This window comes from Podarcis tiliguerta, assembly GCF_965153285.1.
Source record: "Podarcis tiliguerta genome assembly, chromosome: 6".
Taxonomy (NCBI): domain Eukaryota; kingdom Metazoa; phylum Chordata; class Lepidosauria; order Squamata; family Lacertidae; genus Podarcis; species Podarcis tiliguerta.
Genome location: NC_139539.1, coordinates 66,006,895 through 66,032,705, shown reverse-complemented (window position 1 = coordinate 66,032,705; position 25,811 = coordinate 66,006,895). Strand labels below are relative to the sequence as shown.

At 42.5% G+C, this 25,811-nt stretch overlaps 1 long non-coding RNA gene across 1 annotated transcript in view; it reads left to right on the top strand.

Moving 5' to 3' along the window:
- LOC310679631 overlaps window positions 1-24,325 on the top strand; it is a 41,962-nt gene extending 17,637 nt beyond the window's left edge. Inside the window, exon 3 of the long non-coding RNA XR_014512422.1 lies at window positions 24,248-24,325. This is a non-coding gene — a long non-coding RNA (uncharacterized lncRNA). The remainder of the gene's footprint in view (window positions 1-24,247) is intronic.
- The last annotated feature ends 1,486 nt before the right edge of the window (window positions 24,326-25,811 follow it).

Sequence of the window (25,811 nt, the reverse complement as noted above, 5' to 3'; positions counted from 1 at the left end):
TCTTGGCGCGCCTTTCATTCGGTTGCTTAGCAACCGACGTACACCTGCCATGGAGCCGAAGGGGGAGCAGGAGGCGAAAGACGCAAAAGGTACCCCCATTCCCGCCCCTCTCCATTTCCCGCCTTCAGCCATTGTCCAGACTTGCCACCATAGGGTTCCCCTCGAAACTACCCCTTGCTCTCAGTAACGTTGGCAACACTCCACTAGTATGGCACACTTTAAAGCGCCGCTAGAGGGCAGACATTCTCTGGCTTGTAGGCTGCCGCACATGCGCTGAAGAGGCGGCTTTCTTGTGTCAAAAAAAGAAAAAAAGAAGCGAGAATAAAAGGTGAAGGCTGGCGGCCGGCGGTGGCTACACGGGCCACATGACGAGGTCTGGCGGGCCGGATTCGGCCCGCGGGCCTTGTGTTTGACACCCGTGTTCTAGTTGGTTAATTGGTTCGGCAACTTCCATGCACACGACGTGTGATGCTAATTATTTCTCCCAAGAGTTAAATGCTAACTAATCAGAGGCAGCTACAGTTGCAAATGGCAACAAAATATCTGTGAAAGGAAGAACAGGTTTGCTCAAGTATGTTCCAGGTAGAAATACTGTTTGTAATGGAGTGAGAGCAGTAGCTTACTTGCTCAAATTAACAAATAAGAAAGTTTTGAGAATTTAAATTCTGGATTAAAATTGATTACTTAATTGAGAAGGGGATTGTAACAAAAACACTGGGGCCTAATTTGAAAAGTAGACTGCCTGGCATCTGGTGGGCAAACCAAAGCACACGTCAGGAGAGCTATGAGATTCAGGTGAGGGTCAGATGCCTTGTCAATCCCAGCAAGTATATAAGAGGCCCCTTCGGCCTGCCCAGTTCAGTTACTGCAAAAGTCTTTCAGTGTTAATTTTATGCATTTTTTAAAATCACCATGGTATTTAACAATAATAGCTTATGTCCTTTAGAGGAGAAATTGTGAATTGCAGAATTTTAAATACCTGTCATCATCCTTGCCTTCACTCAATTTTGTTTATAACACTCTTCCATTTTCTTCTAGCTGTGAGGGTTGGGGGAGGGGGAGGGGCCTCACAAGTGGAGGCCTACATGGTTTCTGAAGCGACATAGTCTAAGGATGCCCTGCCTACATGGTTTCTGAAGCGACATAGTCTAAGGATGCCCTGCCTACATGGTTTCTGAAGCGACATAGTCTAAGGATGCAGGAGTATCTCTTTGTTGTTCTGAAAGGGGTGTGATCGTTCATGAACGCTCTGCAATCTCCAACACTCCCTCTCTCTTTCCATGCTGCCCCTCGGCCATTTAACCTTACATCTGGCAGCAAAAGAGACAGACATGGGTGCTCCATTTCCCTGGTGAAGGAGGACTACACGTTCCAAAGTCTGTGCCAGGAAAATGGCCACACAGAAGCGATCCACTTAAGTATGCCACAAGGGAAATATTGGACCAAGTCTTCCTTTAGCATGTCCCAACTTTCCTAGAGATTTTCACTGAAAGGCAGAATCATGCTATTTATAAACCAGAAAGGGTTCTGGCACTCTGCATATTTTACGTTATACTTTCTGAGTGATATTACATGATATGGAAATTAATTTTCCTCTAAATTAACATATCACAGTGGAGTGATTTAGCGATTTGTCATTATGAAACCTGCCAATGCCAAGAAAGAAATTTTGGTAGGGTTAACCTCATTAAGCAAGAGACTTCTTGTACAGTGGCTATCAAGCCATGCGTTCCCTTCATGATGAGAATCCAGTCTTCTTGGATTGCAGTATACCATGTGGCGGGGAGACAGCAAGCAAAGGAAGCTGCCTAATACTGAACCAGACCACTGGTCCATTTTGCTTAACCATGTAGCTCAATGTAGTTCTTCAGGCTTTTCAGAGAGGAGGTCTCTCCCAACCTTGCGTGGAGATGCCAGGCTTTGAACCTGGGGCATTCTCCATATAAGACAGATGTTCTGCCACTAAGCTACAGCCTTTTCCTTGGCACCTGCAGGTGCAGGACAGCACATATTTATCTGCCACACTCTTTCCTCCTACCTCAGATGCTTCATTTTGCATCAAGTACAAGGTCAAAAACATGTGGATGACGCAGGCCCCTTAAGGCAGGACTGCAGCCGGATTTAAATTCCACATGCATTTAAAATACAGTATAGCATTAGTCAAACTCGGGTCTCGGGGGTTCTTTTCATCTCACCAAGATTATCTAGCTATCTCCCATATCTAAAACCTGTTTACAGTAGAGAAATAACAACAGAGCTCAAAGTCAGCCTGCCATTGCGATTCCTTGGCCATCCCGGATGTGGTTGCTACTGGCGCTGCTAATTCATTCATTCCTTGCTCCCTTTCACGGGCATGGGAATGTCTTTTTCTGTCTCCCCACCACCACCACCTCCCCAACCTTCTTCGCATTAACATGCTGCAGCTCTAGCAATGGCAAGGGTCCTGGTGCAGACTGCCTGCCAACATTTTTATGCTGAACTGGGCAATGGTTAACAGAATCTAGACAAATAAAAAAGGGATTCTGAACATAAACAGTGTGCAGCAGGGCATGGTGTCTTTACCACCCAGAAAGCTGCGAGTTCCTTGCCAATTGAAACAGTTAACTTCTCTTGTGCAAGAGAGATGGATGTGCACACACTCTGCTTGGCAGCACACAGGGGCGTGAATAGAATAAACCCAAGACAAAGGAGGGAGGCTAATCCTCCTCGCTAGGCAAGGCAGACTATGGATTAGGGATCGCTCCTAAAAGAGGCTCATCTAATCTCCCTTTTTAAAAAGGTTCCCCCCCCCTCTTATTCCATAGCACTTGAAGAAACGTCACTTAGGCAAGTAGTATCTTTGGTGCCATGCAGCCGGGTCCTTCATACTTTCTAGTCCTGTGGTTGCTGGTTCAATTCAGGATGGAACTTTGCCAGCAGGAGAAGGGAGGCTGTCTTGTTAGGACACATGGTAGAGTAAGTGCTTTGAACAAAAGAGCATACAAAAGAGCCCGGCTGGATCACGCCACTGGCTCATCTGGCTCAGCAACTTGTTCTCACAGTAGCCAACCAGATGCCTTGGGATTCCCCTCATTTGGTATAGAGAAGCTTACTGCCTCTCACAGAGGAGGTAGAATAGCAGCCATTGTGGCTTGCAGTCACATCCCCCCCCCCAACATTTCTCCAATGAAAATAGGGGCATCGTTTCTACACCAGGAAGCTTCCACTGTGTTTGATCTCACTGAACACACAGGCATCACATACGCATCTACATCAGTAACCTGGTACCAATTGCAACCTCACCACCGAACCTATGTCAGAGGATTGTTGCAAAGAAAAATGCGCAAGGGAAGGGATTGTGTACAATGCCTTCCACAAATAAATAGAATGTAATAAATTTTTAGCTTTAAGATGCCTTGAGTCCCTTGTCCGGAAAAAAGGTGGGATATTGTAGCAGTAGAAATAATAATGGAAACTCTGAGAATGCTCAGGAACATACCAGAGAGTAAATCCTATTGAACTCAGTGGGACCTCTGAGTAAAAATGCTTAGGAGTGCAGTGTAAGGCTGCCCAGTCTTTACCCAGTTACCTGGGAGTAAGCTGCATTGAATACAGTGGGATTCTGAGCAGCCAGTGTAAGGGTCCATTTCCAATAATCACCACTCCCTGTATTTCTTAAGAAACGGTTGGCTGCTGAAGCATTGCAATTAAAGGATTTAAAGTGGATTGGTGAGCCTTTCCTTCAAAATTATAGGAAGGGCTTCATATGCCAGTGTCACCATTTCCTTCATTTGGTGCAGGTATTTTATTTTCAGGATAACGGTTGCCATATGTCCTCTTTTTTCAGGACACAGCCTCCTTTTCATGGGTATGTAAAATGAGAGTCGTCACAGCAATCCATAGTTAAAAGCAGAAGTCGGCAAATGTGTCCTCATTTTTGCTCTTCAAAATATGGCAACCCTAAACAGGACTCTGCTTTTGTACCTACACACACACAACTTTTAATTGTTCTCTGAGATGTGACGGGGAGGAAAAAGGAAAACAGGGACATTCTGGGATCAAATCAGAAACCGGGACAACTTCTGTAATTCTGGAACTGTCCCTGGAAAATAGGGGCACTATGCAGTCACTGATAGCCTTATCTTCCATGAATTTGTCTAATCCTCTTTCAATCCATCCAAGTCTGTAACCATCACTACATTTTGTGGAAGTGAATTCCATAGTATGCCCTGTGTGAAGAAGTGATTCCTTTTTCCTGTGTCAAATCTTCCAACATTCAGCTTCACTGAATGGCATTGAATTCTAATATTATGCAATTCAAGACCTTGGGCATGCAAGGTTCAGTCCTGAACATCTCTAGGTAATAAGTGTCAGGAGCTTGTCCTACACTCAAGTAGGACCCTGGCAGAGACACATGCCCGACTGGCATATTCCCTCCCTCCTGGTCATTCATTCGGGAGCTTCAAAAGCTTTCTTCTGCCTGAAGATCACAGTGACCGATGCCAACAGACACCGGCACACTTAGGGATCCGCAGAATCTGCGCAGTTCGCGTGACAGACCTCAGCAACTCAGCATTTTGGCTAATCTACTTTCTTTACATATAAAACACACGGAACACTGCAACGTGGCTCCCTCTCTAGCATCAGACAGCAAAGAGAAAAAGAACAATGGACAATAGTCCCACTTCATGGAACACAGTAACACAAACATCCTGTCTCCGTCACTTCCCACTCTGTGGAGTCAAAATATATACCGTCATGTGATAGACAAAAATCCCATGACTGCAATCAGGAAGCAGGAATTCTAACAGGCTTCCATAATGAGAAAATGTCTTCTGGAAACTCTGGAGAGCTGCTAGTCATCAGAGTAGATGGATCAGTGGTCAGACCTGGCATAAAACAACTTTCTATTGACTCAGATGGCAGTACTGAAGTGGGTGTGAGCACAGGCCATTGACTGAGTTCATTTGGCAACTGATAATGGTAAGTAATTTTTTGGTGATAAGAGGCAATGATATTTAACTTAAGATGCCTGACTATATACATGCTAGTCAGATTGTTAAACATAATGCATAAATCTTTGGCTAACAGATAAGGTGTAGAACAGGTTCAGGGTAAGCAAATTTTTATCACTCTTCTTTTGGTGATTGATTGAGTCACTTCATTTATGATTATACACCTGCACTTAATACATATAGAAAATAGCATATAACCTACACCACATATGTCAATGGTATGGCACTGCATGTTTACTCAGAATATAGATTTATATCTATATATCTATAGCTGTATCTGGGAATCTGGAATCTAACCTGCTTTCCTAGTTTGTATTTGTACAACACACTAAGATGATCTATGCACTGATTACCTGCTATTTTTTCTAAAGAAGGGCAGAATGCCTTCTCTGTAGGAATCTCACCATGTGTAAAGTGATCGTGGCAGACCAGATTTTGCATCAAAAGCCACCCCACCCACCCTAGTTCAAGATTTACAATTGTCATTTTTTAAACAACATAAAAATAAATGGATTAAGCACTGCCATAAATGCTTTTATCAGCAACGTGACAATTTCTGAATGATGGCCACTTAGGAAAAAAGATAACGATGAACAGAAGGCTTGAGATAAAAGATAAGGCAGCAAATGTTTCCATTAAAATGAATACACACACCAATCTTTAAAAGAAAAGCCTGTCTGTTCAACATGCACCAATAAACACCTAATGAATCCTGATTCCTAGATTTCATGGCTACATGCACATACTCAGGTCTGATTACCTATGCTGACACTTTAGTTTATATATTTAATTAGCATAAGATCTTTCTAGCTGTGGCTCCTTCCCCCACCCCTTATCTCTATTATCCAAATGTGCAAAAGACATTTAGAGCAGATTGGTAACAACCAAAGGAGCGGTGTTGCATGAATGATTAGAGGGGAAAAAAATATTTTCCTTTTTTTTTACAAAAAATGCTAGTTGCTAAAGGAAGGAAACAAAAAAAAAATTAAAAAGAGGAAAAGGTGTTTTGTCCATGTAAACAACACATTCATTAAAATGGAAAGTGACTGTCTAATTTGGATTGGAAATTTTGAACTTGCAGAATATGCAAGATTGAGGGGTGTGGTGGTGAGGGAAAGAGAAGACATATTTTGCTTTGATTATCAGGTCTAAATCCACACAGTCTGTTATTGTTCCATCTTATTTGGCTGAAGGGAATGTATGATTGAGAACATACTTTGTGACTTGACATATTACATACTTAAATCCCTTGATTTGCATTAGGTAACCCTGGAACACACGACTGCAAGTTACTGCTGACTCTGATATGCTGCCTCTATATCTCCACCAAGGCCAGCAAAGGCTTCCAACTATTATCAAATGTCCTTGGCAAATGTGAAAGTACATTTTACATGTACTCAAGCAGGCAATTTTTCCCCTATAAAGTAATGACAGATTTTGGACTAATGATAGTCATTGTCTTTATTTTCATACAAACTTTCAATGACTTTGTTTGTCGAGCTATTTCTCTTATCTTTTTCTAAACAGAAAGGTGGGGGGGGGATCTTTATGGAAGCAGACAGAAATCTCTGTGCTCTGTCTAAAGAGTTGTTGTCTCTAGGAAGTAAAATACAGACTAGGAATTCAAAGCAATAAAAGGTATGTTAGAAATGTTCCATTATGTGGCATTTCACAAAAGAAGCCATTATATTTAGTCATTTGGGATCAACAGCATACCTCAGTTCTGTTCTCATTTATTAGGACAAACTGAATCACTAGTCCATAGTTAAGGTACATCCTCATGAGTTGTCGGCTAATTAAACCAAACCAATGGTGCCCATTCTAGTCTTCTGAGGATGACCTCTATGCAAAAGCCATCAACACTTTCAACACTTGCAGGTATTTCTCACGTAGACATAACTTGCACATGTACATCTTTTATGTGAAGAATCTCTCATGAGTATGCAGAAGTTGGAGCCAACAAATGTTATTCTATTAGGCTCTCTGCATGTTTTTACTGCTTTTACATGCTTTTACTTTTATTCCCTATGAAAACTATTTGCGTGTTCAGACCTTTAAACTTCCCCCTTAAATAAATTCAGACAAGACTCAAATTTTGTTTTGGTTTTTGGCAGAATTTAGGCCACAACTTTATTGATTACAGCAAGTGATTGGTTGCATAGGCTCTGGTTCGACTAGCTCCCTGCACTGTTGCAGGTAGCGCTGACCCAGGGCATCAGCATAGGTGTGAACACCTGGATAAGTGGAAAGCCGGGAACAGGCTATCTCTGCCACCCAAATGCCCCCTGGACTCAGGCATGGGCACAACCCTCTTTCAGGGGTTGACCAAACCATTTGAGTCCCTGGATTTCTTTAACGGAATACCCTTCACATAGGGATGGCGAGAGCGTTCTCCCATCCCTATCACCTGAACCAGACCTATCTGCAACCTTACAAGTTGTGATGATTTGCCCAAAATGAAACCCAAAAGGCACCAGCCATCAGCCAAGTGGGGAAAATTCCTGCCGTGCCCCGTCCCAATGACAGACAACACACAACGGCATATCAAGGTCAAGCGCACAGCCCTAAATATAGGGAGAGGTGGGTGGTGTTCCAATGCACGCGCCGAAAGAGGAAGCTCCGGATCAGTGGAAGGGCATAAATTGGTCCCTTGATCCATTTAGCTTGCATCCCATTGTCCTGATTAAAACCAGCATCAAGGGACCTACCAATTGGGTGTTGTGGCTAATCAATTAACCCACCCACAACACAGGGTTTGGTTGCCAGGTCTCACCGCAACACGTGCCCTCTTTAAGGGAGGACCTGATTCATTTTTATTTTATTTTTCACTTGATTCCAAATAGAACTTCTAAGTGGTTTACAAACTTTGGCAAAGGTTCAGTCTTTTAAATTCATGAATCCATGTTTATCAGACTTTACATTAAGGAACTTGAAATGTGCTTTCTTTGAGAGAACTGCAGAAATGAACAGTGCTGACTAGCAGCGTGTTTCAAACCCATAATCCGCTGTGCTAGATGAGTCTCAGTGGGGTGGAGGAGCCCCCTTTATCCAGGGTTGCCTTGTTCTGTTGGCCTCCATCAACAGTGTCTTTTAATCTCATGGTCGTGGGCTCGAGCCAAAAGATTCCTTCATTGCAGAAGGTTCGACTAGATGACACTCACAATCCCTGCCAACTCTAGAATTCTATGATTCTGTGTAGCAGTTCTATTTTGTTTCCCCAAATTGTGAAGCCAAATAACCAAATATGCAACAATAATCCATGCAACACTACACTATCAGGAAAGAGGAGGTCTGATTATGCATGCTTATGATTATGTATGCCCCTTCAAGAATACAGTGGTACCTCGGGTTACATATGCTTCAGGTTACAGACTCCACTAACCCAGAAATATTACCTCGGGTTAAGAACTTTGCTTCAGGATGAGAACAGAAATCGTGTAGCGGCGGCACAGCGGCAGCAGAAGGACCCATTAGCTAAAGTGTGCTTCATGTTAAGAACAGGTTAAGAGGACCCATTAGCTAAAGTGGTGCTTCAGGTTAAGAACAGACCTCCAGAACAAATTAAGTTCTTAATCCAAGGTTACCACTGTACACACGTCATACCCCTCCTATTCCCCTATTTATAAAATTGGCACAATAACCTTGCTTGGGATTGCTGAGATGAAAAAAAAAAGCATGATATGTATGTATCCCTTTATTTATTAAGACAATTGTACACTGGTACCTTGGTTTATGAACTTAATCCATTCTGGAAGTCCGTTCTTAAACCAAAGTGTTCTTAAACCAAGGCGTGCTTTCCCATAGCAGCGGGCGACTCAATTTACAAATGGAACACACTCAACAGGAAGCAAAACATGTTCTGCTTCCAAGGCAAAGTTCACAAACCAAAACACCTACTTCCGGGTTTGCAGCGTTCTTAATCCAAGTGGTTCATAAACTAAGCTGTTCTGAAACCAAGGGACCACTGTACCACTCATTATTCCAGGTTGGTTTACAACAGTTCCCATAAAAACCAGTAACAGGAAACCAGAAAAACTGAAAACTCACAGTAGAAAAATTCAAAATGCTGAAAGCTGGGCAATAAAAAGAAGCAAGTACTTAAGTGAACCACAAAGGGTGGAGAGTTCAAAAATGATTGCTTTGTCATTGCAAGTCTTTCTGCTTGCCTGACAGAAGGAAGCTCCACACACTGTTTTGAGGTTTCTCCAGAGCAGGTTTTCTGGAGGCGTGGCGGGGTGGTAGGGTTAGCACACAGGGGAAGGAATGCCCTATAGTGGGAATCCTTGTGCTGGAACTAAGCAGCCAAATCCGGCCCAAAATGTTCAGCAAGAGTGCCCCAAACTGGCCAAGGTTGGGACTTGCCTGACACCTAGAGGAGCTGATTCTGAGAGCTGGGTGTCACTGCAGAGAAGGCCCCCTGGTTCTCAGCAAAGTGGATTTGTGCAGGCTGAAGACCAGAGTGACGGACCTCACCATCTCAGTGGGTGGGCAGGCCTCTACAGGAAAAGGCATTCTCTTAGTGAACCTAGTCCCGAGTCGCTCAGGGCTTCATACATCGACTACATTACTTTGAACTTGACCCAGTAGCAAGTTGGCAGCCAGTGCAATGCTTGGTGTCACATGTGCAGCACAGGAATAGGAAGATCAGTGTTCTTCCAGGGGAGTGTCAATGGCAAGCACCAGGGTTTGTGAACAAGTCACGGTTTGCAGCACATCACACATTTGATGCTTTATAGTTTGGCCTAAAAAGTTTAGGCACTAGCCTTTGTATGTGTGTGGTAATTCAGTCCCTTGTTACTAACAGCACTTTCTAATGTTAAGCACCTGTTGGCTGTTATATTTCCTCAGAGCGCATTCCCATATTTGTCTGCTTGCTGCTCAGATATGCTCCCCACATCTTGTAATCATTATTGTACTCTGGAGAGAAAGGAGGGGGCAAAAGGACGGGTTTCAAAGTATGTTTCTGCCCAATTCATTTTGACTCTGTTTGGAGACCAAAGCAAAGCTTTATTGAGGCACGTCCTTCCTCAGCTATTCATCACAGCTAAGCTGAGATATAAGCAGCAATAATATGGCTTTGGATAGATTAGCAGAGCCATCTCACTTGTCATGCCTTGTTTTGGCTTTGAAGCTTCCTTCGTTATTTGTCATGCATAATCCCCTTCTGCAGCTACCCCTGGGCCCATTTTCACTGTCAGGGTAAAACCAGAAGAAAAAAAAGTCTCACTGTTTCAGTCATATCTCCCTGGAGACCACAAGTGGGAGATAAAAGCCCTCTTCAGGAGCCTGTGTGAATCCATGGGATAAATTTGGCCCCTGATGCTGCCACACACAGCAACAATGCTTCCTTGGCTGAGTCTGAAGGGGGCAATTTTCACTACATGAAGGGGTTCCTGGTTCAGACTCAGATGCCCCCCTTCAAACTCAAGTGCCCCCCTTCAGAAACAGACAATCATGCATTGATTCAGGAGCATGACTAGCACATGGACCATCAAAAGTGGTCAAAGCTTGTCTCACCAATTTTTGCAGGTCCCCAGAAAATGTCTGAATAGGGTTTTTATTGCATAAGAATGTTTTCTTACAGAACAAGTAATTGCCATTGCAATTATATCCATGTGGCTGTTGCATGCATTCTTCCTGGTCATGCTAAGCCTCTGATGTGTGAACATCCTAGCATGAGCATGCTTGGAAATCCCATAAGAGAGAAGCACCCTAGTGCCCCTTTCAACGAATTGTCATTATAGAGCAGCCACTGTAGTTGCTTGGCTGAAGAACTGGAGGCCACGGTGAGGAGGAAAGTTGGAAGATAGCAATTTCCACAGCTATTCCCTGCTCCTCTATGTAGCCAAAGCCCAGTTACTGCAAAGACAAAGGTATGCCATGCAGCTCTAAACAACACCTATCATCCCAATTCATATTATCACATGCTTCATGCAGTACAGGGAACACGTTATCAAATGTTCCATACGGGAAAGACACTATGGTTAGTTAGTCTCATAGCAATATGGTACATTAGTGCCACAGCGTCTGATGCCAGCTTTTGGGGGGGGGGAATCTGAACATATGAAATAACTTTACTGCAGGGTACAGCCTTGTTTGCAATCTGTTGTCCATATGCTCTTTTTATAGGCACATTTCCCCCCCTGGTGCATTAGGTTTTCTATATGATACAAGCAACACTCTGATACATTAATGCAATATTAAAATAAGATTTCTAAAAAGCTATTTCTCATTCTTTTGAAAACCTTCCGGGTTTTCCCATTGTCTGATATTTTTTACCCTGGAACCAAGAAATGGCCACTAAACAACAGAGAAAAGAATGCTTAAAAGTTATTTGAATTAAGAGGTGGGGATTTTGCTGATTGCTAGTACATGATGAATCTCATAATAGATTTCCATAATCATGATGCATTTTCATAAAAAGAAAAAGACAGATAGCTCCAAGATTTGCTCATTACAAATGTGCTCTTCATCATTTCACTCATTTTGTTTCACTGTTTTTTTCTTTTTACTACCTGAACAGATTTCTGAGTGATTGCCAGTGGTTTATAGGTTGTATCCCAACAGGCCCTGTTGCCACCGCAGTATAGCAAGCGTGGTTTCTGTAGAATTGTTATAAACAATGCTGAAACGAGGAAGATGTCATGCACCAGATACAAATCACAGCCAGTTGCAAACATAACAGGTTTACATTTCTTTGGAGTGAGATGCGAACACATGATAACGGGGTGTGTGTGGGAAATCATTCATCGTCCTTATTGCAGTGTGTGTGTGTGTGTGTGTCTTGGGCCACTGCCACACTTGTCACAGAGAAACAAGATAGGCATAGAATCTGCTGACACCAGAGCACAGCAGAAAGGGAAAGGGAAATCAAAGTTGATACGGTTTTGCATTCCTACCTGTTGCAGCCCTGCCTTGTCTAAGAATGTGCTGGCAACTCTGTGATCACGTATGGCCGTACTGAAAGCTGCTAGCTGGTTGCCAGGCTGCCTCTTCCCACTTTTCCTTCCAGTGTTCATGCTACACATTTTGTCTGCACATGGTTTAACTTTTCTGAACACACAGCAAGATTGGGCCCAGACTACATTTTGGGATGGTTTTTATGATGAGTGTGTCTCTGTCCCCTTGGACACACTCCTTCCATTAAACATGCTTTTGTTATTGACACCATAAGAATATATCCCTTGTATGCTGAAATGGGGTAGCTGGCTTTGACATGAAAGCAGTGACATCAGGTTGGGGGGGGGGAGTAAGGAGCAGAATAAAAACAGCTGTTATCCACTTGTACTATTCCTCTCCTCCTTCCTTTCCTCTTAAGAACTGTAAGATAATGGTGTGGAACAGTGGGTTGCCTCCAGCCATAAGAGCTTTTTCCACAAAACTGAGTTGCCATGTGTTTGAATCATGACTCTTCCCCACAGTCCCTAATGTGCTCATTTTGGCTCTCCTCATGGCTGCTGGTTGTTTAGTGAGGTGATAAATGTGAAGGAGGAAAACCACCTTTGATAGATACTCAATTGGACACGCGAGTAGGCATGTCTCTGGTAAGTAACCCACTAATATTAGGAGCGATGGCTGTAGGCTCTTGTTGTGTGATTTTGTTCACTGGGAACAAGTAATAGCTATTCCCCCATATCTAACTAGAGAGCACTAGACTGGTCAGAATTAATCAAGGCACATTTAAAACTATTACAGCTGCCTCAAAAGAACTTCGCTTGGGATAACTTCTCTTGGCTAGGGAATAAGAAATAGCCATATTCTGACAGAGGAGTCCCGTCAAGAACTTGGGGCTTTAAGGGAAGAGACTGATGTTGTTAGAGAGCCATAGAGGGGGGGCTTTATTAGTTTAATTTCCATTCAGCCTTCCCTCATCCCCAGACCGTTCCCAAAGATTTCGCTGCGTTGGCCTGGACTGACAGGCCTAAACTGTATGTAACTCCCAGAGGCCTCTGTTCATATTGCTGATGTTGCCAAGTGACTATAGCACAACTCATCCATATCCCTTCTCCCAGCCAATGATTTATGGGCTCAAGATGGATCAACCAGTGGAGGCCATAACTCCCGTCTCTTTGCAGGAGAGAATGGTCATTTCCTCCTTTTAATGAATTGCAATTGTTAGTGGATAATGCTTAAAACTCACTCTCTCTCTCCCACTCTCTTTTTAGGAGGGGGAAAAATCTATTCTAGAAGTGTGCTGAGGGCACATGTAATGAAAAATGCTCAAAACATCAAAAGAGTCATTTTCAAGTAAACCAGCATTTAGCCCATTATCCTGGCTTTGTTTGTGTGGGGCAGGGAAGCATACCTTGGGGCTACAGCACTAGAAATCCACTGAAAAGACTCTTCCATGGAATCCTCTCGGTTTGATTATAAGGCAGAAAGAAAAGGGAGTTCTACGACACATTTGCACTTCTCTTTTTGGCCCTTTACGGAACGTGCAGGTGCCAAACCTTTTTTAAAAAAATTCAAAAAAAAATCAGTGAGCAATTTCATTTGAATTCTAAGAAAGGTCATGGACTGATGCTGATTTATGGGAATTGTCTTGCTCAGCACTAATACTTGGGAGTCTCCCTTAATACTTGACTCCCGAATGCTGCCAAAGATTTTATCCAACACATATGTTTGTTTCTATGAGGCTGTGAAACTGAAGAGCTGCGGGGCAAGGCACAATGGAAAATATTAAAGGATTGATGAGGCAAGCACTGATGAGCATTGATTTCCCTATGGATATGGATATATAGGGCCAGTCCAAGACATTTTGCCTGAGATGGACCAGATAATGGTGCCTGGCTGCTGCTTGCTCCATCACTGCTGTCTCCTCCCCATTGATGCAGCTGGTATCGGTATCTGCAGTGACTATGGCTTGCTCCTCCTCTTCCTCTTTCTTTTTCCTCTCCTCCATCCCCAATGGGGCAGCCACTGCATCCCACAGTGCCTCATTTTGCTGATGGTGAAGGCCACAGAGAGCCATAAGTACGGAATGGGTGAATCTGCTGGTTTCATTTCTCTCAGCTTCTTATCCCCCCCGCCCCCAGTCTTAAATTCAGTTCTTCACAGTTGCATCCCAGTTTGTATTTTTTTTAAAAAAAACTTCTAATGAATGTCAGTAGCATTTTTGTGTGAATATCTCCTAACGTACACATAGGTAAAGGTAAAGGGACCCCTGACCATTAGGTCCAGTTGTGACCGACTCTGTGGTTGCAGCGCTCATCTCGCTTTATTGGCCGAGGGAGCCGGCGTACAGCTTCCGGGTCATGTGGCCAGCATGACTAAGCCACTTCTGGCGAACCAGAGCAGCACATGGAAACGGCGTTTACCTTCCCGCCGGAGCGGTACCTATTTATCTACTTGCACTTTGATGCGCTTTCGAACTGCTAGATTGGCAGGAGCAGGGACCGAGCAACCGGAGCTCACCCTGTTGCGGGGATTCGAACCGCCGACCTTCTGACCAGCAAGTCCTAGGCTCTGAGGTTTAACCCACAGCGCCACCCGTGTCCCCATACATACTTACACATACTTACATGCAATTTTGTGCTTAATATAAGTGGTTTTTTTGGTTACAGAATTCATTAATGCAAAGCACTGCCGTGTTATTTCTCCTTTCTTTCTTTTTTGCTGCCATGGCTGCCACTTTGTGCTGGCAGCCACGGCACTTTCATCAAGATATCAGTACCAAAAGCACTGCTGATTGGCTTACCCAAGCTGGCACCTCTGTCACAAACTCTATGCAGCACTTTTAAAATGTAAGTTTTTTTTTAAAAAAAATTGCAGCTAGCATCTTGTCTTCACAGGGGCGGAGGAAGGGGGTGCACTGGGGGCGGATCAACCCGGATGTCACCACAGAGGGGGGTGACAAAATGGTGGGAGACACTGCGGGGTCTGCAGCGCACCCGAGCGACACGTCTCTCCTGGGAGTGACACTGTGGTTTGGGTGCCCGCAGGCTCTGTGCTGCCCCAAACAGTCCACCTGCTGCCTCCCCCTCAGCTCTAGAGCAGCTGAGTGGGAGGAGGCAGGCAGACTCCTCGGAGGCCCCACAGAGCATCCTGCCCCGGATGGGCCCGCCCCTGGGTGCAGGGCACGTACGCCGTCCGAGGCACCCGATCAGCTTGCTCTGCTGCTGTGTCTTCATATTCCGTCTGTCAGTTAATGCATGAAGCAAACTATTATGTGGGATGGGCCATACCTCAGTTAGTAGAGTATCTTCTTTGCATGCATTCCAGGTTCAATCTCCACTATCTCTAGGATGGGCCGGGAAGATCACTTTCTGGGGAGTCAGTGTAGGCATTACTATGCTAAATGGGCCAATGTTATGACTTGGTATATGACAACTTCCTATGTATTTATGGGGTCTATATTTAAAAAATAGCCTTCAAAATAATTTAAACCCTTCCACCATCCCCGTATAACAACCCATTTTTTGTGCCACTGGGAAGGCATTCAATGGTTGCTGCACACTGTTATCTCAGTAAAGGCCCCCTCAAGTTCCCAACGCAAGTCCATTTAAATGGATTAGATGGTGCACAAACAGCAACAAAAGTGTTATTCCCTGTGCTACCTTTCTGTGCTAGACATTATTTCATTTATTACCTACACTTTTGGAACTCCCCATTAATAGTATTCATTTGTTTTGGTGCCTGCTAAAAAAAAGCATTTGTTCCAGCAAGCCTATCCATGCAATTGTGTCGCCTGATTTTACTAGGTATAAGTGTTTTAAAACAGCTTATTTTATATTATATTTTAACCTTTTAAAAAATGTAACTAGTTTTTAAAGTTTGTTTTATTAGCATTTTAAATCAATATGTTAGACTTTTAAAGTGCTTAGAGGTATTTTGTTCCAGTATACAGAATGTTAAATAAATAAATGAAAGAAATTATGTTTCTATCTTACTCTTAATATATAAAGCTCAGAGCATCTTAGAGTCTGTTTCCAGTGGCCTCCCAGTCACTGATCAGGTCCACAACTCATTAGTTTCACCATTCCTTTAGGATTAGGAGCTGCAAGACCAATCAGAAATTGACAAAATGCTTCTTAGAAGGTATCTGAAATAATAGGTATGTTGAAGGGAAGATGGAGTAAATCTTCTACTGCAAATCTACATCTGGGATGTTTAATAGCTACTATCAAAATCAAAGATGGCATTCACTGGAAACTGGGATTTGCTCTGAAATACCAATTTAATATAGATAATTCTTTGTGATTTCTGGGGGGGATTTAATCAAAGTATTATCAGCCAAGCTTTGTTAGCATTAATTGGGTCTTCTGGAATTTGGGAGTATATGTTGGTGCAAATAAATGAGCTTTGCCTACAGAAAATCCTTAAAGGGGTAAGGTTATTATTGGATGGCCAATGACGAACGTACGCTCAGCCCAAATAGTATTAGACTTAGTGATAAAATATTCTACAATAGTTTGATAAGGAAATATTAAAATTCTTTGAAACCTGCCGTGTTCTTTGTGAGTTGAGGCTAAGGTCCAGAAATATGGCTTTTATGATTGGCATTATGTTTTTATGCTGCCTTATTGCTTAGCTGTGCCATATTTTATATTTTATTGTCAGGTGGGGTTTGTGTTTGTTAGAGATTATAAATTTCTTTGTGAAGGAAGTTCCTTAAAAAGGAAACTGAGAATGTGTTAAATAGTTCCTTAAAAAGCAGCATATCCATTTTAAATACACTAATAATGACAATAGTAATAAACGCTTCTTATCACTGATTTCAGTATACTGTGACTCAATTAAGTCTATGACTATGATCCAGCTTTCTAAAGGGGGAAAATAGTGGCAGTGACAAAACAGGAAACCAAATCACAAAAATGGGAAAAGGGAAATGTCTTGACCATTGGAGAGAGGGATGCTCTTTGAGACATAGGGAGAAGTTTGAGAGAAAGCATGGAGGGAGAGTGGGGGCTGATAATATATGGGTTGTGCATAATAGAAGGAGATATAAGAGAGAAGATGTTGTAGTCTGAGCAGAGAGATTGAGATTGCAGGAGGTTGGAACAGATGACCCATGGAGTCCCTTCCAACTCTACAGCTCTATGATTCTATAAGTGTGCTAGAACTCCACTTAGTAGCAGCAGTAGTAGTAATACTTTATTATTTGTACCCCGCCCATCTGACTGGGTTGCCCCAGCCACTCTGGGCAGCTTCCAGCATAGTGTATTTGGTAGGTAGGTAAAGGTAAAGGACCCCTGGATGGTTAAGTCCAGTCAAAAGCGACTATGGGGTTGTGGCGCTCATCTCGCTTTCAGGTCGAGGGAGCTGTCGTTTGTTCACAGACAGCTTTCTGGGTCACGTGGCCAGCATAACTAACCCATTTCTGGTGCAACAGGACACCATGACGGAAACCAGAGAGCATGGAAACACTGTTTACCTTTCCGCCACAGTGGTACCTATTTATATACTTATACTGGTGTGCTTTCAAACTGCTAGGTTAGCAGGAGCTAGGACTGAGAAATGGGAGCTCACCCCGTCACGTGGATCCAAACCGCCAGCCTTTTGATTGGCAAGCCCAAGAGGCTCAGTGTATTTGGTATGAAGATTGTGATTGTTACATTTTATATTTGCCATGTCTGGCCCATGTAGGTTTATGGAAGCACTCCAAAACAACTATCTATTTGCAGAGTGTTGTCTCCAGAGGATGGGCAAAGCACAGATTGCACAAAAGCAATTTATATGGCTTCATATTTTATTTTGTTTTAAATACAAGTAACCGAATTCAGCTTGTCTTGCATCCCACTCCTAGAATTAGCTCACCAGATAGAACACTGAGGATATTGTGACAGACATTTAGTTGTAAAGGAAAGCGATATTACTTTTTTTTTTTAAAAAAAAAAAGGACAACACAATTTAAAAGATACTGTTTAGAGAGAGGAGGGGGAAACATTCATAGTTAATAAAACAAAATAGTATTCCTAAACCTACAGAGGGTTCCATACAACGGTTCCCATCGTTGAAAATCTTCCAAAGGCTTTTGTCTGGAAGCATTGCTGAAAAGATCAATTTTAAATAGCTCTGGCTGTAAACAAGGCATCCACTGTTTCTTTTTCAAGCGAAAACCCTTCTGTATGTTATCATTATTTCAATGCTTCAGCAAACAGGTTGCTTAAAAATATATATCCATGCTCAGTCATAAAAGGCAGGTTGCAAACGCAATAACATTTTTTATGTGAAAATGATTGCGCTAACTTCAGCTATTTCACTGCACAATATGCTTTTATGAATGATTTTACTATTAGAATCACTGTCACCAATAAAATAGACTAGCGCATTAGCTTTATAAAGAAAATTAAGGTGATTTTTCTTTTAATAGCAATCGTCAGGAAGAAGGGCACCAAAAAGAATGCCAAAAAAGCAACCCTGCTCTGATTTAATAATATCAGTTTCCATAAATTTTTATATATATTTCCCCCTTTCCCTCAGATTCTGGTCGTGTGCCAAAGGATAATTTCCACTACACCAGTTGTGTTCCATAAAAAAAATGGTAAAAATCAATTAGAGTCATATATTCTTGAAGAGCACCTAAATATATGGAAATGTTATTAAGTTAAAGCCTATTTTGTTGTTTCTGGCAATGCTTCTCCAAATTGTGTCCAAACCACTTTGTTTCACTGCAGAATAAAGGAAGCTATGTGTTTTCTTTTCTTGGCAGGTTAGGGTAGAACTAATACAGAGAGGAACTGCCTTGTACAGCATGGGGTGCCGCGGAAGCTGGTTAACCAATGACATCACCCCCACCACAAAGGCCAGTCTCCAGGCTTTGGAAATCAGAACAAGCTGCTGTCCAGTCACGGGTGCCATTGACTGAAAGAGATATACTGTTAACAGAGCAGGGGGTGGGGGAGAAGGTATGTAATTCCATAATGAAATTTCACCTATGAGCTTATACACACTGCATGCAAGTTAATGCACTGCTGAACAATACAACTCAATAATACTTTGCTGTTGAGTATATCTCTGGTCCCACGGATATTAATGTGCATAGAGTTTTTTTTAAAAAAAAAACACAACCCTGGGTATAATTTCATATAAGGTCTCATGTAAATAGCCATTTTTGCATTGTGAAAATGTGTATCCAGCAAACATAGAAGACGGTCTCCTTGTGGAGAACTGGGCAGCAAAGTTTCTAAGAGTGAGTTAAATGGTGGTGCTGGTTACGGAGACTCTGTTCTGTTCCAAGTACTGAGGCAAGACAAGGGTACCATGGACAGTTCCCTGCCCAACTCAGATTGGCTACTTCATGAGAGCATGGTTTGTAAACCCTCTCAGTTGTTGTTTCAGCAACAGTCAGCTAAAGCTCTGTCTCAATAGCTACTGTATCTCCACCTTCACTGAGAGCAGTCTCTTCATTTAAAGGGACCCAGTTAGTGGAGTAGGAGAGCTGAAAATAATTCACATCTGGCAACCACTGAGCCCCTTTGGTTTCAGATAGTACATGGGTAGATGAGTCTAAAAAGCTTGGAGCAGACATTTTCTCTGTCCTCTAGCGGCTATGGTGGCTCATTTGCCAGTTGTATTTAACATTAACTCTGAAAGTGTATACTTGATTCTGACCAAACTAAGCCTCCTAGAGCACAATATACACCCAGAGGCTTTATTTGGGCAGAATCGAGTATACATTTCCAGAGCTAACACTAAATACTTTACTTCTGGTAAATGACCCACCAACCGCTAGAGGGCCATGAAAATTTGTGTTCCAGACTTTTTAGGATCATCTACTCGTGTATTATCTGAAACCCAAGGGGCACATTGGTTGCCAGATGTGAAATACATTGTCAGCTCTCCTACCCCACTAAGTCAGCTTTAGCAGTTATTTATTCTAATGAAGTGGAAGATCTGGTTGCGCCAGGCTTTTGAGCTGGTGTTCTCTAAGGAGGGCAATACAGCTTCCTCAGGCCAGAAGGATACTGGCACCATGAACTCTTCTTGTGGAAGTGCTTCCTTTTTATTGGGTACTTCTGGGGCTGGCCCTCAAGATCATTCCCTGAATCTCTGGGCTCATCTCCTGAAGGTGAGTTTGACCTTAGGATCACAACTGGCTAAGCTGCAATATATGTACAACGTGCAGTGAAGGAAACTTCAGCACGGGCCTAGCATATCCTATCTCTAGTCAGTCCCTTCATCTCCCCTGATGACAGAGGTTGTACAGTCATAAAAGTTAATGCTTGCACTTTTTCTAAGTGCTCGAAGTTCCTTAGGTAAGTTCTCCAGTGTTCATTACAGGAACACAATAATAGGGTAGTCCAGTATTTATGATCCGCATATTATAGGTGGGGAGTGAGACTGAGAAATAATGGTTTGAATAAGGTCACCAAATGAGATTATGGTTGAACTGACATTTGAATAATGGATCCTAGGCTCATAGGTGATGCTTTTAATAACTATACTTCACCAGGTTTGAGGCCTGATTCATGGGCACTTGGAAATAGGGCATCTGGGAGCTGTTCAATATGCAAAGGATCTGTGTTTTCTACTAAATTTTCAAGAAAAAACCCAAACCCCGTACCTCTATATAAGGAAGTCATCGACTCAGTTCAGAAATCATGCCAAGTCATGGCTTGTGATTCGTATATTTTGCATCCCAAACCATTTTTAAAGTTCCAAATGCATACCAATCATATCATGCTTTAAAACTATTTGCTTTCATTCCATTTCTTTCCTCTCAGTAATCAGCTTCAAAAATTCATTCCTTCTCCATAGTGCAGAAGCACAGCATGGAGGGCCAGCAACGGCCATATCTATAATCGAGCAATTCAGATATCATGAAGGAGATAGTTCAAAGCAAGAAGGAGATAGTTCAAAGCAAGTTGTACAGAGGTCATTAGTGTGAAGCATACATGTGAACTCAATGATAGAGCAACCAAAATAATGTATCTGCTCTTGCATAGGCCCTGCCCATTGAAATGGGCATTGCATAGACTCCATATGTCCACAATGCAGAGTCGATCTCTGAGAATGCACCAGTTACCTCACCACACTTCTCTATAAGCCTTTGGTATAGTTTGGCAATGTATTTGCATCAATATGGCTTAACACCTAGAGATGCTTTTGTATGTATGGACAAGAAAGCACATGGACTTCCTTGTGGAGAAGCCGCTCAATAGGAAAATGGTTTTGCTGCACTGTTTTAAGGCAACTATCCCACCTGCACTTCCTTGGGAGTAAGTCCCGTAAGTGAACATAATAGGGTTTACATCCAAGTAAAGATACTTAGAACTTGGCAATGCATGAATGCTTTCTTTATACACTTAGGGTATGGAGGACATAAATCAGGGGAAGCCCTACTATTAGGTAGAGTGTGGCAAGTGCCTCAGGTGGCAGATGCTCAGGATCTTCCTGATCCTCCAGACATTCACCTCTGCTGCCACACGGCCTCTGGGCCTTCTTGTATAGGGCCCAGATGTGGTGGATGGTGTTATTCCATCACCAATGTTAAAGTAAGACTCAGTTGTCAGTCTAGTTGGCTTATAGCAGTGGAGATGGAAGAGGCGCCCATTTTGTCCTTCACTACAGGCAACAAAGCACCTTGGGTTAGCCCTGATTAAAATGTAATATCAGGGCAACACCCACAGGCTTCATTGGATTACATAATTACTTTCTGCTGAAGGAGATGAAGAGAAAAATCCACTGACCATCAATCTAGCAATAAATAAGTTATGATCTGAAAGTTTATACTGCAACGAGCATTAATGTTGTTTGAAAGTCCCTGGCATCTTCCTCAGAATCCTCTTGCCTATTTATATATTTTATTTTTTTGCAATGCCTAAAGTTAGCATTTCAGTATAAATGGCAACATCTATGCAAATTTTACATTAAATAATTCATACCCCCCAGGCTTCCTTGCTTTGCAGAACACATTGCCAAATCAGAAGGCAAACCTTTAATTTACTGTCTTTCTGCACTGGTCATGCGCTTGTGTGTTTGCGCATGCATGTGTACAAGTGTGATTGATCGCCCTTGGCATGCTCCAAATATATTTTGAAATAACTGTACGTTAATTCTATTAGAGAGAGAACAATAAAACAAGAGTCTTTGGCGTTAGTTCTATCTATCATGGGAGTGCTGACACTGTCAACTGTAATTCCAGTGACTTTTGCTCTTAGTAGCAATAAAGCTATTTCTTCAGATTATTCTATCCTGCCCTCAGGGGCACTTATCCTGAAGTATAACCTTTTTCTCACACATGCTACTAGCAACAAAGTCTCCACAGCAATTACGTATCTTCTTCCCTACCAGTAGCAATGTCGCGGGCTGAAATGCTTCTTTCAAAGAGTCCGGATGAGCACGCCAGTGTTTTATTCCATCAAACCTTTGACCTTGCTAAGAGTTCTAATGTGTCCCCTCGCTGGTTTTGAAATCTTGTTCAGCTAAAACTCCAAAAGGAAATCTGAAAGCCAGTGTTCCATTGGAAGAAGAAAGGCTTTATTTACATGCACAGATATGCTATTATCTTACTTAGCATCCAATCATAGCACTGTTTTCAAAATGTATACCAGTGTAAGATATTAAGCAGACTGCCGGGCTACTGGCGTCCTCCCTTGGTAGTAAGTCCCCATTTCAGCCTGCTGATGGGTGCCATGTGCCAGGGCCAGGTAACAATAAAAAGGTGCGCCAAATACTAGTATTGTATTGTTTGAAAGTCTTTAGGATTCTGTCATTTCATTTTATTTTTGCAATGCCTAAAGTTAGTGTTTCAGAACCCTACATTCAGTTCCAGACATGGGACGGATAAGTAAACATTGGCAATTTCTGCTCCCCTTTCTCTTTTCACTGGAATTCTCTGACATTGCTAGTTGTGATAACTTTGTTGAACTGAAGAAAGTGGCCAAAATGTAGGGTTGCTATATTCTGAACAGGTTTTTTTTGGGGGGGGTGTTGAGCTTTTTTGGGAACATCCCCCTCCCCAATTATGTTTTTGGGGTTTTTAAAGCATTTTTTAATTTGTTTAAAAAATCCGCCCAGACGCCATTTTGACAGCCCAATTCCTGGATGTGTCCAGAAAACCCGGACATATGGCAGCCCTACAAAATGGCCATCTTGAAGCTCCACACATGCACACTATGATGTGAAGCTCTCTATACTGAGACTTCCAACCTGGAAGTACTCCTGACGATGCTTTGGAAAGAACAAAACTTTAGAAAAGCTGTATTTGTGCTCACACTGCCGCAGGGCCCTTCACACGAAGGCTTCCCATCTGGCAGGACTTCCTGGAGTGACCACATGACCATGCAATGGCTTTAAAAATTATTAGATCTCACTGAATTGTGCCCCTTGTGATTAGAAATATATGCGTCTCAATTAGTAGAGCAGATTAATTACAGGAATATAAATTCTCCTACTAATTAAAATGAATACCCATAAAAACGCTATTGCTGACCCTAATAAAAACATATTGCAGAGTATGTAGAAAGGTATGTATCCCTTGCAGGGTTTCTTCAAAGTGAACCACAGTTTGCACCAACGTTGCAGTTAATCATTATTAACCAGTGCCGGGATGTTTTAATGCAAAAAATGATGGGTACTGCTGGAAAAAATAAATGGTACAGTTTTAGGTGATGGGGTGAGGTGGGGGAACAAGTGTGTGCTATCATTTTTATAGCATTTCTTCACTTTTACTTGATAATGCAAAGCCATAATTCTATCATTTAATATTTTATAGACAACATTTTTAAAATAAATAAATCTCTAAACCAAAAGTGTTAACCCATTTGAGTTAGTGGCTGAGATCATTTCAGATTAAATTTTGGAATCCTCTGCGAGAGCTCACAATCCCTGCCAAAGACACATTTGTTAACTTTAAATGCCAAAAAAAGCAGAGCATTAGATCATCAGAAGTATTTTACTTCACAAATAGATGTTTTGATACAACATCTGATCTTGCAGTACTGATTACGTATGGCAGATTCCATCTATCGTGCAGCTGAAGTAAAACTAGATTTCACTTGTGATCTGATTACCATCTCTGGCTACAGTCCTTGAAGTATGGAATTTAACGATACAACTAGGAGTGTGTCCCCCCCCCCCCCCATATCTTGGCATGCCTTAGTTATAGCTTCACATTCTTTTTACCTTTTTCAATTATGGTGGTTTCATAAAGGCAAAAAAACAAAAACAAAATTAAATTAAAGCAATGGTTGCAATTATTTAAAAAATGCCTTAAAGAATACCCTAGGGATTAATTCAGGATGAAAATGATAAATAACCATAGGAACACCCAAAGCAGGCTTGCATTAATACATCTTTTTTATGTCTAGAAGGCCACACAACATTTCCCCGGCATATGTGACAGCATAGACCCCCCCCCCAACTTGAACAAAGGTAAGGCCCTTTTCATTTTTGTGAGATGTTAAGTAACTTTAGTACTGTAATGCTTACGGGTCTACTGTTCCTTTTGCAAGGGAGAAGGATAAGGAGAATACCAGAATGAATGGAGTGCTTTTGGAAGAACAGCCACTACCCTTGACACGGAAGAGTACATTGAGGTCAATATTAGTCAGTATTACAAAACATTGGAAACAAGAAAGCCAATAACAGGCCTTTTTTTCAACTGGAACTCCATTCCGGCACCTCTCTGGTAGGTGCCATTGCAATTATGAGAGAACAAGGGAGGTGTTCACAGTGAGTTCCAGCACCTCTTTTCCTAGAAAAATAGCACTGGCTACTAATAGTTCTGCTTCTGTTTGCCATTAATTGTGAACATCAATATGTGCAGACTTCAAAGAGGGGACACTCACAAGCAAGGCAGTAAGGTTTCCAATGCATTAGCTCAGAGATAGCCCTCTTGGTGTTTTGAATTACAACTCCCATCAGCCCTGATCAGCCTAGCCAATGGTAGGGGATGATGGGAGTTGTAATCCACAATGTCGGGGGCGGGGGGCAGAGCACAGTGTTAGATCTCCCAGCAACTGCTAATTCAAATAGCTTGTCAGGATATGCTGGCCAAGCTCCACATTTATACGTCGCAATATAAAACAATGCATTCTCCAAGTTATGGAGAGATATTTAAATCTGAAGCTTTCAGCTGGAAAACAACATTGCTTTAATTCAAGCCTGTTCTTTAACCACACACTAAAGGTAACAAGCAGGGACGCGGGTGGCGCTGTGGTTTAAACCACAGAGCCCAGGACTTGCCGATCAGAAGGTCAGTGGTTTGAATCCCTGCGACGGGGTGAGCTCCCGTTGCTTGGTCCCTGCTCCTGCCAACCTAGCAGTTCGAAAACACGTCAAAGTGCAAGTAAATAAATAGGTATCGCTCTGGCGGGAAGGTAAACGATGTTTCCGTGTGCTGCTCTGGTTCGCCAGAAGCAGTTTAGTCATGCTGGCCACATGACCCGGAAGCTGTACGTCGGCTCCCTCGGCCAATAAAGCGAGATGAGCGCCGCAACCCCAGAGTTGGTCACGACTGGACCTAATGGTCAGCAGTCCCTTACCTTTATCTTTACTAAAGATAACAAGCACACCAATGCAGTTTGTGCTGACATAAAAATCACATCAATATCTAGCATGATTGTGGAATATAAAAGCAGGTTTACCACTAGGATCCAGAGCTGTGCTTTATCTAACAAATGCTGAGTCCTGCCTGCCTGCCCGCCTGCCTGCCTGCCTTTAAGGGAAAAGGGACTGTACAAGATAGAAGATGCTGATTTCAGAATTTGCTTCCACTATTTGTTTAATATTTATAGAAAACTTGGCATTTAGGGCTCCAGAGCAGAATTTACATTGTGCACAGGGAACAGCTTGGGCCCCTGGCACAGGAGCCAACTCCTAGGGGCTGAGGTCCCTTCGGTTTCCCCAATAAAATAATTGAGGCTGCCCCCG